The following is a 12,543-nucleotide window of genomic DNA, read 5'->3' as shown; positions in this document are numbered from 1 at the left end:
ATGTTTTTGGTATTTTCAAATTTTCTATTTTTTTTAAATTTTTCTCCCCCTAAAATCAAAATATGTTTCAATTTTGATTTTCAAGGAAAATTTGAAAACTGTACAAATAAAATGACAAACTAATATCGAATCACTTCAATTCGCCATTCATTTGGCATAAATAATCAGAACTCCCCCTGACAACAAACTATTTTCCCATTTAGATTGTTTTAATCAAAATGGTTTTTCCGGAAAATTAGTTTTGTGTATCGTTTCACAGATTCGGGGTTCTTTCATCACATTGTTTTCCTTTAATTATTTGACGGATTTAACAATTTCAATTTTAAATTTCAAACAACACTTGTAGAAAATCAAGTACAAATTAATGTCCCTGATTTACCACATTAAAAACGAAAAATCACCAGAGTGAAATTTCTCAAGAAATATGCCGATACCTGTTCCACACTTACCAACCTGGGAACTCCGGCAAGTCAGAGTTTTTTATTTGAAAAGATCCACCCAAGCCTGACCAGCCTTGGGTTTGACGGTTTTTACCTCAACAAAAGGCTCTTCTGGTTTTGACACACCAGAATCATTGCCTGAGTGTGGCTTGTCTGACTTTGATCTGTCAGATTCATCGCCGACACCCTTCTTTTTCTCCTTTTTCTCTTTTGTCCTCAAATTTGTATCTGATGAAACTGTCTTGCTTGTCTTTGCAATCGAGTGAATCGTTTCATCAGAACTTTTATTTGAACCAAATGGTGAACCCGAGGACAAAATCCTTTCCAGATATTCTCTGGCCTTCTTCCTCTTCTTTCGCAGTCTGTCTTTTTGCCCCTGAGAAAGTTTTACTTTTGTTTCCTGAACTTTAGGTTCTTGAACCTTCCGTTCTTTGGGCTTGACATTGACTGGTTTCTTTGCCGTTCTTTGAGATTCAACCCTCGATCTTCCCATCGATCTCCTTGGGCAATCTCTGGCAATGTGGCCTCTGATTTGACAGTTAAAGCATCTTCTCGTCTCATAATTCCATCTTTGGCAGTTAACAGCGATGTGTTCTTGATAACCATAATTGTAACACACCCTGTTATAATACCATGTACCACCTTCACACCAAACGCTCAGATCATAGCATTGTCTGGCTTTGTGGTAGTCATCACTCCTCTTGTATCTTTGATTTGGCATTTGAGCACTGTGGTCAAACCTGCACCACTTATTACCAACATTTTGTAAGTTTTCATTTTTAAATTTTTGTGATTTTTTATTTTGATTGGATGATCGATCTGATGAACTTATATTATCTTTTTGAACATTTTTCTCATTTTTAATTTTTTGTTTCTGTTCCACTTTCTTCTTCAAAGGTTTTAGCTTAGAGCATTCTCCCTTTTCATTAGATTGTAGAACAGTGTTTTGAAATTTTTCTTTTAACTTCAAAAACAATTTTTGTTTTTCAATTTTTTCATTCTCATCATCAGATGTTTCATCAGAATCTTCAATTTTGACCTTGTCAAAACTTGTGACCTTGTCACTTATTGGAACAGAGTTGATTGGTTTTGGACAGGGAAATTCAACCTATCTGATGAAGTCACAAAACCTTGCAACTTCTTTTCAAGTTCATCAATCTTGATTCTTGAATTCTCAGCTTCATTTTCAAGCTGAGATATTCTTTCAAGATGAGACTTGATTGATTTTTCATTTTTAATTTTAAGATTTTCAAGAACAGATTTTTCATTTTTCAAGACTTTTAACTGTTCTTGAAATCTTGTTTCATTCTCTTTTAGATTTTTGTTTTCCAGTTTTATCCAAAAATCTTCATCTTCTGAAGATTTTCTTTTACTTTCAAAATCTTTTTCATTTTCTCTCAACATTTTGTTTTCTGATGTCAAACTTTCAACAATCTTTAAAAGTTTGTCATTATCATATCTCAATTTTTCACAGTTCAGGCGCAAACTCAAAATCTGATCTTCATCAGCCTTCTTCTCGATCTTCAGAGTATTGTTTTCCAATGTCAAACTCTCCACATCCTTCAAGAGTTTCACACTGTCTGCTTCTGATTTTTCGCATTTCAAGCAATTTTCATTCATTTTACCACCTACAGCTTCTTTCTTTGTTTCCATCATGTATGTACCTGCACAAAAAATTTTAACAAAATCAAGAGGATTCGAACTTTTATCAATATAACAACCCCTCTTAATATCGTATCTCATATTCTTTTTTGCTGCAAGACACACATCAATTCGTTTTCTCATTTCAATGATTACATTCAAATCTATCTTTCCTGATTCTTCTTTTATTTCATCCAATAACTTCCTTTTATCTGCATTTTCATGAAACTGATGATTTGTTATTGTATTGATGAAACTTCTTAAATCAAAACGTGATAGACTAGAATCCCGTTTCAGTCCATTCACAAATTTATCCCACTCCAAAGGTAAAGCCTCAACAAATTTCAAAATTCTTTCCTCACTTGAATGATATATCTTATGTTTTTCTAACTTGATGATTAATTCATAAAACCTTTCCTTCAACATCTCCATTGATTCATTCTCCATACACAAGAAATTTTCGTATCTTTTTACATAAACATCCTCACCATATTTCATCTCATACCAAGCTTCCTTGGTCCAGTTATTTAAACTTTTAAGATTCTTGTTTTCTTGTTCATCAAACATTTTTCCCACACTTTGTATAATCAAACACGATCACTTAAAAGAACAATCACAATGAATACTCGAGCGAAATCAAATCTATCAGCAATTTTGACAAATAAGCGAAACAGATTTGACCAAATAAGCGAATCTAATTGACTCTTTGGGCGAACCTGATTATTAACCAAATAAGCGAATCAAGTTATGTCCGGATGAGCGGACCAGGTTATGATCAAAAGAGCGAACCAGTTTTTGCTCGTTCGAGCGGATCTATATTGTTCAAAAAAGCGAAAGTCATATATCCGTTTGAGCGGACCTAAACTGTTCGTTTGAGCGGATCTCCTCAGTCACTATTGTCCGAATAAGCGAATCTAACAGGATTTTTCAAGCGGACCTTATAGTTAATTTCGAGCGGACCTATCGATGTCCGTAAAAGCGGATCTCACAATTTACCCAATTTTAACCATTTTTAAGCCGAGTTTTAACCTAAAACTTTCTAGGGTTTGTTAATTGTATGTTCCGCACGTAATACTCAAAAATCAGACAATTTCAACCGTAGGAACCACTTCAAATCGAAAAAGTATGAAAGAAAGTGAGTAGAAATCAGAGAATTTGATAGAATCAAGCTGTAGTAGTATGAACTCCTCGTCCTGAGCTCTGATACCACTTGTTGGACCGTTGTTTTGACCCGAAAAGTCAGCCGAGACAGTTCATCTTCACGTATAAAGGCGAACCTACCTGGTTGACACAAGAGCGAACCTACCTGAATTGACACAAAAGCGAACCTGTATAAGACCCTATGAGCGGACCTACATCTAACATGTTCACAAAAGCGAACCTAACAACATAAAACCTAATTTTGACATTCTAGACCCTATGTTGACCTATCTTGACCTAAGACTTGATGTAGACGAAGTCAACAGACATTCCGTGCATCAACAGAAACTTTTCCAAAAATGAGATGTGTACCTAGTATCTCTGTCAGAGATAATAGACACAGGTACGCCATGTAGAGATACAATCTTATCGACGTACAATTGGGCTAACATGTCGGAGCTATAAGTCTCTTTAATGGGTAGGAAATGTGCTGACTTAGTCAACCTATCAACTATCACCCATATCGTATCATTTCCTTTCCTTGTCTTCGGTAACTTGGTGATGAAATCCATCATCACCATTTCCCACTTCCACGTGGGAAGTTCAGGCTGTTGTAGCAAACCTGACGGCTTCTGATGTTCAGCTTTGACTTGCCCACATGTCAAACATTTAGCTACATAGGTAGCTATAGACTTCTTCAATCCTATCCACCAAAAGTTTGACTTCAAATCCTGGTACATCTTGTCAGCTCCAGGATGAACGGAGTATTTGGAACTGTGAGCTTCCTGGAGGATAACATCTCGAAGTCCTCCATAAACTGGAACCCATATTCGTCCATTTAACCTTAGAATTCTGTCCTTTCCATAGGATAACTGTTCTTCAGTTACTCCTAGCTTTTCATTAGGGTAGTTAGCTTCCAGCACAGCTTTCTTCTGTGCAGCTAACAACCTTTCGTTCAAACTATTCTTTATCTCAATGCTCTTGGCATTGATTCTTATAGGCTTCACCCTTTCCTTTCAACTCAAGGCATCGGCGACTACATTCGCCTTGCCAGGATGGTATCTTATCTCACAATCATAATCATTCAAAGTTTCCATCCATCCTCACTGCCTCATGTTTAAGTCCTTTTGGTTAAACAGATGCTGGAGGCTCTTATGATCAGAGTAGATCACACACTTGATGCCATATAAATAGTGCCTCCATAGCTTCAGTGCGAATACAACGGCACCCAACTCCAAGTCGTGGGTGGTGTAATTCTTTTCATGCACCTTTAACTGTCGAGAAGAATAGGCAATAACCTTGCCTTTCTGCATAAGCACACATCCCATCCCAGTGTGTGATGCATCACAATATACCACAAACTCTTCTATTCCATCAGGCAATGTCAACACCGGTGCATTGCTTAGCTTCTGTTTAAGGATATCAAAGGACTCCTGCTGCTTAGGACCCCAGTTAAACTTAACATTCTTTTTAGTCAAAGAAGTTAGGGGTGCAGCAATCCTTGAAAAGTTTTCAATAAAACGCCTGTAATAACCTGCCAATCCCAAGAAGCTGCGAATTTCTGTGGGCGTTTTAGGCTCTTGCCAATTCATGACAGCTTCCACCTTAGCGGGATCCACTTGGATACCACGCCCACTAACCAAATGTCCAAGGAATTGGACTTCTCAAAGCCAGAATTCACATTTAGAGAATTTGGCGTAAAGTTTCTCCTGTTGAAGTAGTGAAAGAATACATCGGAGATGTTTCTCATGATCAGCTTGGTTCTTTGAGTAGATGAGGATGTCGTCAATGAAGACGATGACAAATTTGTCCAAGTATGGTTTTGAAGAAACACTAGATAAATGGTCGGAACCGAGATATCTAGGGGGTTTGAATCCACATAAAAAGGTTGGTTTCCACTCAATCGATTAAGGCCTAACAGACCTTCTTCTCCGGTGATTCTGCAAAAAAAAGAACACCGTTAGCCTCGCCAAGGGGAGAAGAGGGTTCTCTCCTTGACCCGACTCCGGTGTGAGAATAAGTATTGGTAATGAAGAAGAAGATGTATTCGAGAAGTGTGTGTCTTGTGTTCATACCTGATTTTTCTCTTATTTATAGCTGGGAGTCGTTCAAAAGGCGGGAAAACCCGTTAGTGAAAAGAAGACGGAAGATGCTAACTCCGTAAGCGGTTATGCTTTCTTCCGTTAATATTCCTTGATCTGATGTGATGGCACACGGATCGTGGTTTAGATCAAAGGCCAGGGATTTGCCACTTGTAAAGTGACTTAAATGAAGATTACTCTTCATTTGCATGCATTCGTTGTGAATTTGGGGACGACTGATATAGTGACACGTGTCCAGACGCTTGTAACCGTTTTGGTGGTGTACGATTGTATTATTTCTAGAAGATTACTGCTGTAATCGGGTGTGATACCGTTATCGTGTGGAAGCAGATGAATAAATCCCGAGTTTGGGCAAATAATATCCAAGTCTGAATATTAAGCGGAAGTATCTAACTCTGGATTCTTATCCTTTGCTTTGTGTAGGAAAGGCGCAAGGTTTTATGATTCCCTTTGGGCGCAAGTGTTGACTGTTGTGGGCCTTTTAGACCTTTCCTTTGTGAGACCAGTGCACGGCCGCGCAAGATGCCAAGCTGAAAATTAAAGTTGTAGTATGGTCCCAAGCACTTTTTATAAGGTTTTTGGGACCTTACCCCTTCAAGTCCCCCCACTCTAGTGTTGTACTTATGCAAATAAGTGGAGCACTGGACTTATGAGAGTGAATGCTTTTGGGTGTGGTAAAAAATCTTCTACGAGAAGATTTAAATTTTGTCAGAAAAAAGAAAAAGGAAGATTTTGAAAATTATGATTACATCGTGACGTGTGATGATATCATAATGTATTTGCGAGGGTTTTCTCTTACATTGGGATACGTACTGGCGCTTGTCAGACTTCATTAATGGAGGTAAGACTCCTGTTCCTGTAGCGCCGTTAGGATGTGATGTTTACTGACACTTAATCATGATGATTTGAATTTTTCTTTTCTCGAAGCTGAGTTCTTCTATATATATAGATACATTCGAAACGTTTTTTTTTTGCCTTGTCGATATTTGACAAAGAAGATGAAACGTTCTTATCATACACGTCTTCTGCTGGATGTTCTTAGGGTTTACGAAGCTGCTGAAGGCCTCGTGTTGCTTTCTAGGTTACCACCCTGTGTTGCTGTTCCGGCAGAGGGTCCGGTCAAACCTGTTTCACCGATAACTGTTGGTTCTGACTGCAAGGTTCCTCAACATATGGGCGTTGCTGATGATGTTAGAATTGTGCTCGATGCTGATGGTTTGATGGCTCGGTTTCCGATGCTTCGGAAGAAAGAATGCCGGTTGGTGTATCAACGCCGGAAATCTCGCCGGTGTGAGAAGGTGTCCGCCGTTGATGAAGATTCCGGTGCTGGTTAGGTGTTTATCCTTAGGGTTTAGCTCTTTGTTTAATGTTTTGTAGATCTGAACAATTTTTGAAGATCATTGCCATGATCTTGCTAAGTGTTTGTGCTGAACTTTTTTGATGATATGTATATGATGACGTACTACTAGTCTGTAAGGTTTTATTTCTATGTTTGGATTACAATATGTTGCATGTGTTTAATTGCTTTTGGATAGGTGAGGCGAATGAGAAATGGTGTTGTACTCATGTGTGAACGTTTGTCTAAAAGGCGTGATAGCCTGGTTTGGACTGTGCATGAGGTGTACAATGTTCACCATTTTGTTTTTGCGTAAGCCCAAAGAATTTCATGCAATTTGTAACAAACAGAAACAAGTATGAAAATAATTTTTTGTATTGACAAAGCGCGAGTCTTGTAGTACAGGAGTAAATAGGAAATACATTGCCTGTGAATATTTTGACCTACATGTAACACCTGCGCAGCTGCTGTGCGTTCCAAGTGCGTGGGACTAGAGTCCCGTCAATTCTTTTGAGAGTATACGCCCCTTTGCCTAGGTCCTCGTTAATGACATATGGTCCTTCCCATCTTGGCGCTAATTTGCCCGGTTTTTCAGCATTTGATGCTTCATTATCGCGTAAAACGAAATCACCCGGAACGAATGTGCATATGCGGACGCGCGTATTGTAGTATTTTTCGAGTTTGGATTTGTACCTGGCCTCTGTGATAGCGGCATTCTTGCGCCGTTCTTCGAGGAGGTCTAGATCCAATCTTCGTTCTTGCTCATTATTCTGTTTTTCCATGGCTATCATGCATGGTGATGGTAAGCCAATCTCAGCTGGGATGACGGCTTCAGACCCATAGACTAGACTGAACGGAGTTTCGCCTGTGCTAGTCTTTGGCATTGTTCGATGCGCCCAGAGGATGCTAGGGAGTTCGTCGACCCACCCTCTGCGTGCTGTCCCTAGCCGTGCTTTTATGCCGTCAACGATCTGTTTGTTTATACTTTCTACTTGACCGTTCGCTTGTGGATGCGCGATGGAGGCAAAATGATGTTCGATCTTCATTTCTTTGAACCACTTTTGAAGATCTTCTGAGGCGAAGTTTGTGCAGTTGTCAGAAATAATGCGCAATGGTAATCCGAACCTGCAAATGATATGTTCCCATATAAATTTGCGAATTACCATTGCTGTGGTTGAAGCCAAAGCCTTAGCTTCCACCCATTTGGTGAAGTAATCGACCGCTACAATAATGAATTTTACTGCGCCTGGCGCATCAGGGAATGGGCCAACAAGATCGATGCCCCATTGTTGGAATGGCCAGGCGGATGTGACAGGCACCAGCGGATTTTTTGGTCAGAGTGTCTTTGGTGCATGGCGCTGACAAGCTGCGCATCTTCTTAATAAATCAACTGCATCCATATGCATTCCTGGCCAGTAGTATCCGGCGTTCATTATTTTTGCTACGACCATGCGCGGTCCTACGTGTATTCCACATAAACCTTCATGGATTTCTCTGACCAGGTATTGAGCATCTGTTTTGTCGACACGGCGTAGTAATGGCCCCATGAATGATTTTCGGTAAAGGACGCCATCCGCCATTTCGTAATTTATCGCTTTGTGTTGGAGTTTCCGCGCTTCTGCTTTTTCTTCCAGGAGTTTCCCGTGTTGTAGGTATAAGATGATCGAAGACATCCAGGATGGATTACCGACCTCTATAACGTTTACTTGCTTGAGATGGATTGACGGGTTAGACAATACCTCTATGCGCACTTCTTTTGCTAGGTGCTTGAAGCTGGTAGCGGCTAATTTGCTAAGCGCGTCTGCGTGCTTATTTTCGCTTCTGTTGATTTGGTTAACCCTGAATGTCTGGAATTGGCTGATTAACATCCGTGCTTGTTCAAGGTATAATGCCATAGCTTCTCCTTTTGCATCGTAGTGACCGCTAACTTGCTCGGCTACAAGTTTTGAATCAATGTAGGCCTCAAGATTTTTTGCCACCATTTTGAGCGCTAAACGAAGTCCTGCTAAAAATGCTTCGTATTCTGCCTCGTTGTTGGTACTTTGGAAGTCCAAGTGTATGGCATATGTGAGCTCGTGATTGTCCGGACTGACTAATCGGAGGCCTGCTCCTGCTCCGTCATCATTGGAAGCACCATCTGTGTGCAAGGTCCAGACCCTGTCATCGAAAACAGGTGTAGGGTTCTGGATTGCATCGCATTCTTGTACTTTATCGATGGGCACTTCAGTAGCGAAGTCTGCTAGAACTTGCCCTTTGATTGCTGGTCTTGGCTTGTAAAAGATATTGTATCCTCCTAGCTCTATGGCCCATTTAGCCAATCTTCCTGCCACATCGGGTTTTGACAAGATTTGGCCTAAATGATAATTTGTGAGAACCGAGATGACGTGGCCCGAGAAATACCTGCGCAAGCATCGGGATGCGTGTACCAGTGCTAGAACCAATTTTTCTGTCATTGAGTAACGAGTTTCTGGGCCGGTGAGCATTTTGCTGATATAATAAATTGGAGTCTGAACGTTTTCCCGTTCCACCATTAATACTGCTCCTACCGCTACTTCCGCGGCTGACAGGTATAAGATTAGTGGCTCTTTTTCTTTTGGCGCAGTCAGCATTGATAGCTGAATTAAACATTCTTTCATTTGTTTGAATGTCGCTTCTGCTTCAGGTGTCCATTGAAAGGGGGTTTTCTTCCCGCAGTTTCGCAGCGTGCTGATAAATGGATAAGATTTAGCTGCATGATTAGCCAAGAATCTGTTCAAGGCTGCTAAGCGTCCGGTGAGTCTTTGCATTTCTTTTATTGTTGCGGGTGAGGGCATTTGCTGGATAGCCTGTACTTTTTCTGGGTTTACTTTGAAGCCCTCTCTTGTGACTATGAAGCCCAGAAATTTCCCTTCTTCCATGCCAAAGGAGCATTTAGTTGGGTTGAGCTTTAAGTTTACGCTGCACAGAGAGTCGAATGTACGCTGAATGTTGTTGAGCATTGAGTCTTCCTCATGGCTCATAATGACGAGGTCATCCATGTATACTTCAACTGTCTTGCCAATGTCGTTTTTGAAAACTGTGTCCATTAATCGTTGATAAGTTGCGCCAGCATTGCGCAGGCCAAAGGGCATTTTAGTGTAGCAGAAGATGCCTTTATCCGTGCGGAACGCAGTTTTGTCTTCGTCTTCTTCTTTCATCTGGACCTGATGATAACCTTTGTAACAGTCGAGAAAACACTTCCATCTGAATGATGCTAAAGAGTCGACTTTTTTGTCTATCTCCGGAAGTGCGTAACAATCTCTTGGGCATGCTTTATTCAGGTCTTTGAAGTCGACGCACATTCTCCATCCACCACTATGTTTCTGTACCATTACTGGATTGGCAACCCATGTATGGTACTTTACTTCGCACAAGATACCCGCATTGAGTAGCTCTACTACTTGTTCGTCTATGGCTTTCGCTTTCTCTTCGCTAAAGCTGCGCCTCGCTTGGGTAACAGGTTCCGCTGATGGTTTAATATTCAGGCAGTGTTGCGCTATGGCGCGTGGAACCCCAGTCATGTCTGCTGGGCACCAAGCGAATATATCCTTGTTGTTGGACAACAGTGCTTTTAGTTGTATCCGTGTTGCTGGTGAGATGGCATGACCTAGTGAGATGGTCTGCTCTGGGTATTCTTCGTTTAGGACCCACTTCTCCGGTTCGTTTGATGCTGAAGGTTTGACTACCTTTGTTGGTGGCTCGTCGTCCACGTACATGACTTCTTTGCTTGAGTACAGAATTGCAACTCCGGTTTCCGTTGGGAACCCACATGTCGCGTGTGGGATAGATGTGATCATATTGAACTCTCTTTGTGACCTTCTTCCGAGCAGAACATCATGACGTGATGTTGCCGGCATGACCATGAAATTGACTGTAACTGTTCGTGAATGTTCGCCATCCGACAAAGTCACAGGGAAAGCTATTTGCCCTAATGGGAATACAGCTTCATTGCAGAATCCGGTGAGGGGAAAATCGACCGGTTCTAGACGTGCTTTATCATCTGGGTCGAGTTGTTTAAAACACTGCTCGTATATGATGTCCATCGAGCTACCTGGATCTATGAACATGTAGTCTGTCCAATAATGACCGAAGATGCCAGTAATAATTACTGGTCGCTCTTCCTGAGGGCCTCCTGGGACGACGGGAAATATGACTTGCTGCTCTCTCCAATGTTGGTCATAACTTCGTTTGTTTGTCCTTCGTGATGGACCTCCTTGAATCATGTTTATTTGTTTTGGTTTAACTTCCTGATGACTGCTATTTCTGAATTGTATTTCAATGTTACGACTAGATTGGATGTCCCCCCGACAGGGTGTTGGTGGGTCCAATATTGTAATGTTGTTTTCTTCACCAGATCTGATGTTCGGGACCTCAGATCTGGCAATTTGTGTAACGATTGTGTTTAAAGCAGCTTGACATCTGCTGAACCAATGTGATGGGGATTTTTTCATGATTAGATCTGAGAAATTCTCCCTATCTGAATGACCATTGTTTTGAGTGTTTTGGGTTGTAGAACCTTCCCACTCGGATCGGGGATCTGATGAGTGGAATAATGAATCCTTTTCCATGTGCAAAACAGAGGATAAAAAAGAACTAAATCGAATCGAGATGAAAACTGGAAAAAACAAAGGAATCGGTGGGCGCCAATGAAGAAACACTAGATAAATGGTCGGAACCGAGATATCTAGGGGGTTTGAATCCGCATAAAAAGGTTGCTTTCCACTCGATCGATTTAGGCCTAACAGACCTTCTTCTCCAGTGATTCTGCAAAAAAAGAACACCGTTAGCCTCGCCAAGGGGAGAAGAGGGTTCTCTCCTTGACCCGACTCCGGTGTGAGAATAAGTATTGGTAATGAAGAAGAAGATGTATTCGAGAAGTGTGTGTCTTGTGTTCATACCTGATTTTTCTCTTATTTATAGCCGGAGTCGTTCAAAAGGCGGGAAAACCCGTTAGTGAAAAGAAGACGGAAGATGCTAACTCCGTAAGCGGTTATGCTTTCTTCCGTTAATATTCCTTGATCCGATGTGATGGCACACGGATCGTGGTTTAGATCAAAGGCCAGGGATTTGCCACGTGTAAAGTGACTTAAATGAAGATTACTCTTCATTTGCATGCATTCGTTGTGAATTTGGGGACGACTGATATAGTGACACGTGTCCAGACGGTTGTAACCGTTTTGGTGGTGCACGATTGTATTATTTCTAGAAGATTACTGCTGTAATCTGGTGTGATACCTTTATCGTGTGGAAGCAGATGAATAAATCCCGAGTTTGGGCAAATAATATCCAAGTCTGAATATTAAGCGGAAGTATCTAACTCTGGATTCTTATCTTTTGCTTTGTGTAGGAAAGGCGCAAGGTTTTATGATTTCCTTTGGGCGCTAGTGTTGACTGTTGTGGGCCTTTTAGACCTTTCTTTTGTGAGACCAGTGCGCGGCCGTGCAAGGTGCCAAGCTGAAAATTAAAGTTGTGGTATGGTCCCAAGCACTTTTTTATAAGGTTTTTGGGACCTTACCCCTTCAGGTTTGCAGACACGGTTCATGAGATCCATGAATGCCGCTAGTGCATTAGTGAGCCCGAAAGGCATCACTAGGAACTCGTAGGGACCATAACGGGTCCTAAATGCAGTCTTGTGAACGTCTTCATCTCTAACCTTTAGTTGATGATAACCTGACCGCGGATCGATCTTAGAGAAGTAGCTTGCCCCTTGAAGTTGATCGAACAGATCGTCGATCCTGGGTAATGGATACCTATTCTTGATAGTGACCTTGTTATGCTCACGGTAGTCGATGCACAGACGCATGGATCCATCCTTCTTCTTGACAAATAAGATTGGTGCTCCCCAAGGAGACGAACTAGGCCTAAT

Source organism: Helianthus annuus, chromosome 9 (genome assembly GCF_002127325.2).
Source record: "Helianthus annuus cultivar XRQ/B chromosome 9, HanXRQr2.0-SUNRISE, whole genome shotgun sequence".
Taxonomy (NCBI): domain Eukaryota; kingdom Viridiplantae; phylum Streptophyta; class Magnoliopsida; order Asterales; family Asteraceae; genus Helianthus; species Helianthus annuus.
The sequence above is the reverse complement of the archived record's forward strand: the minus strand, read 5'-3'. Positions refer to the sequence as shown.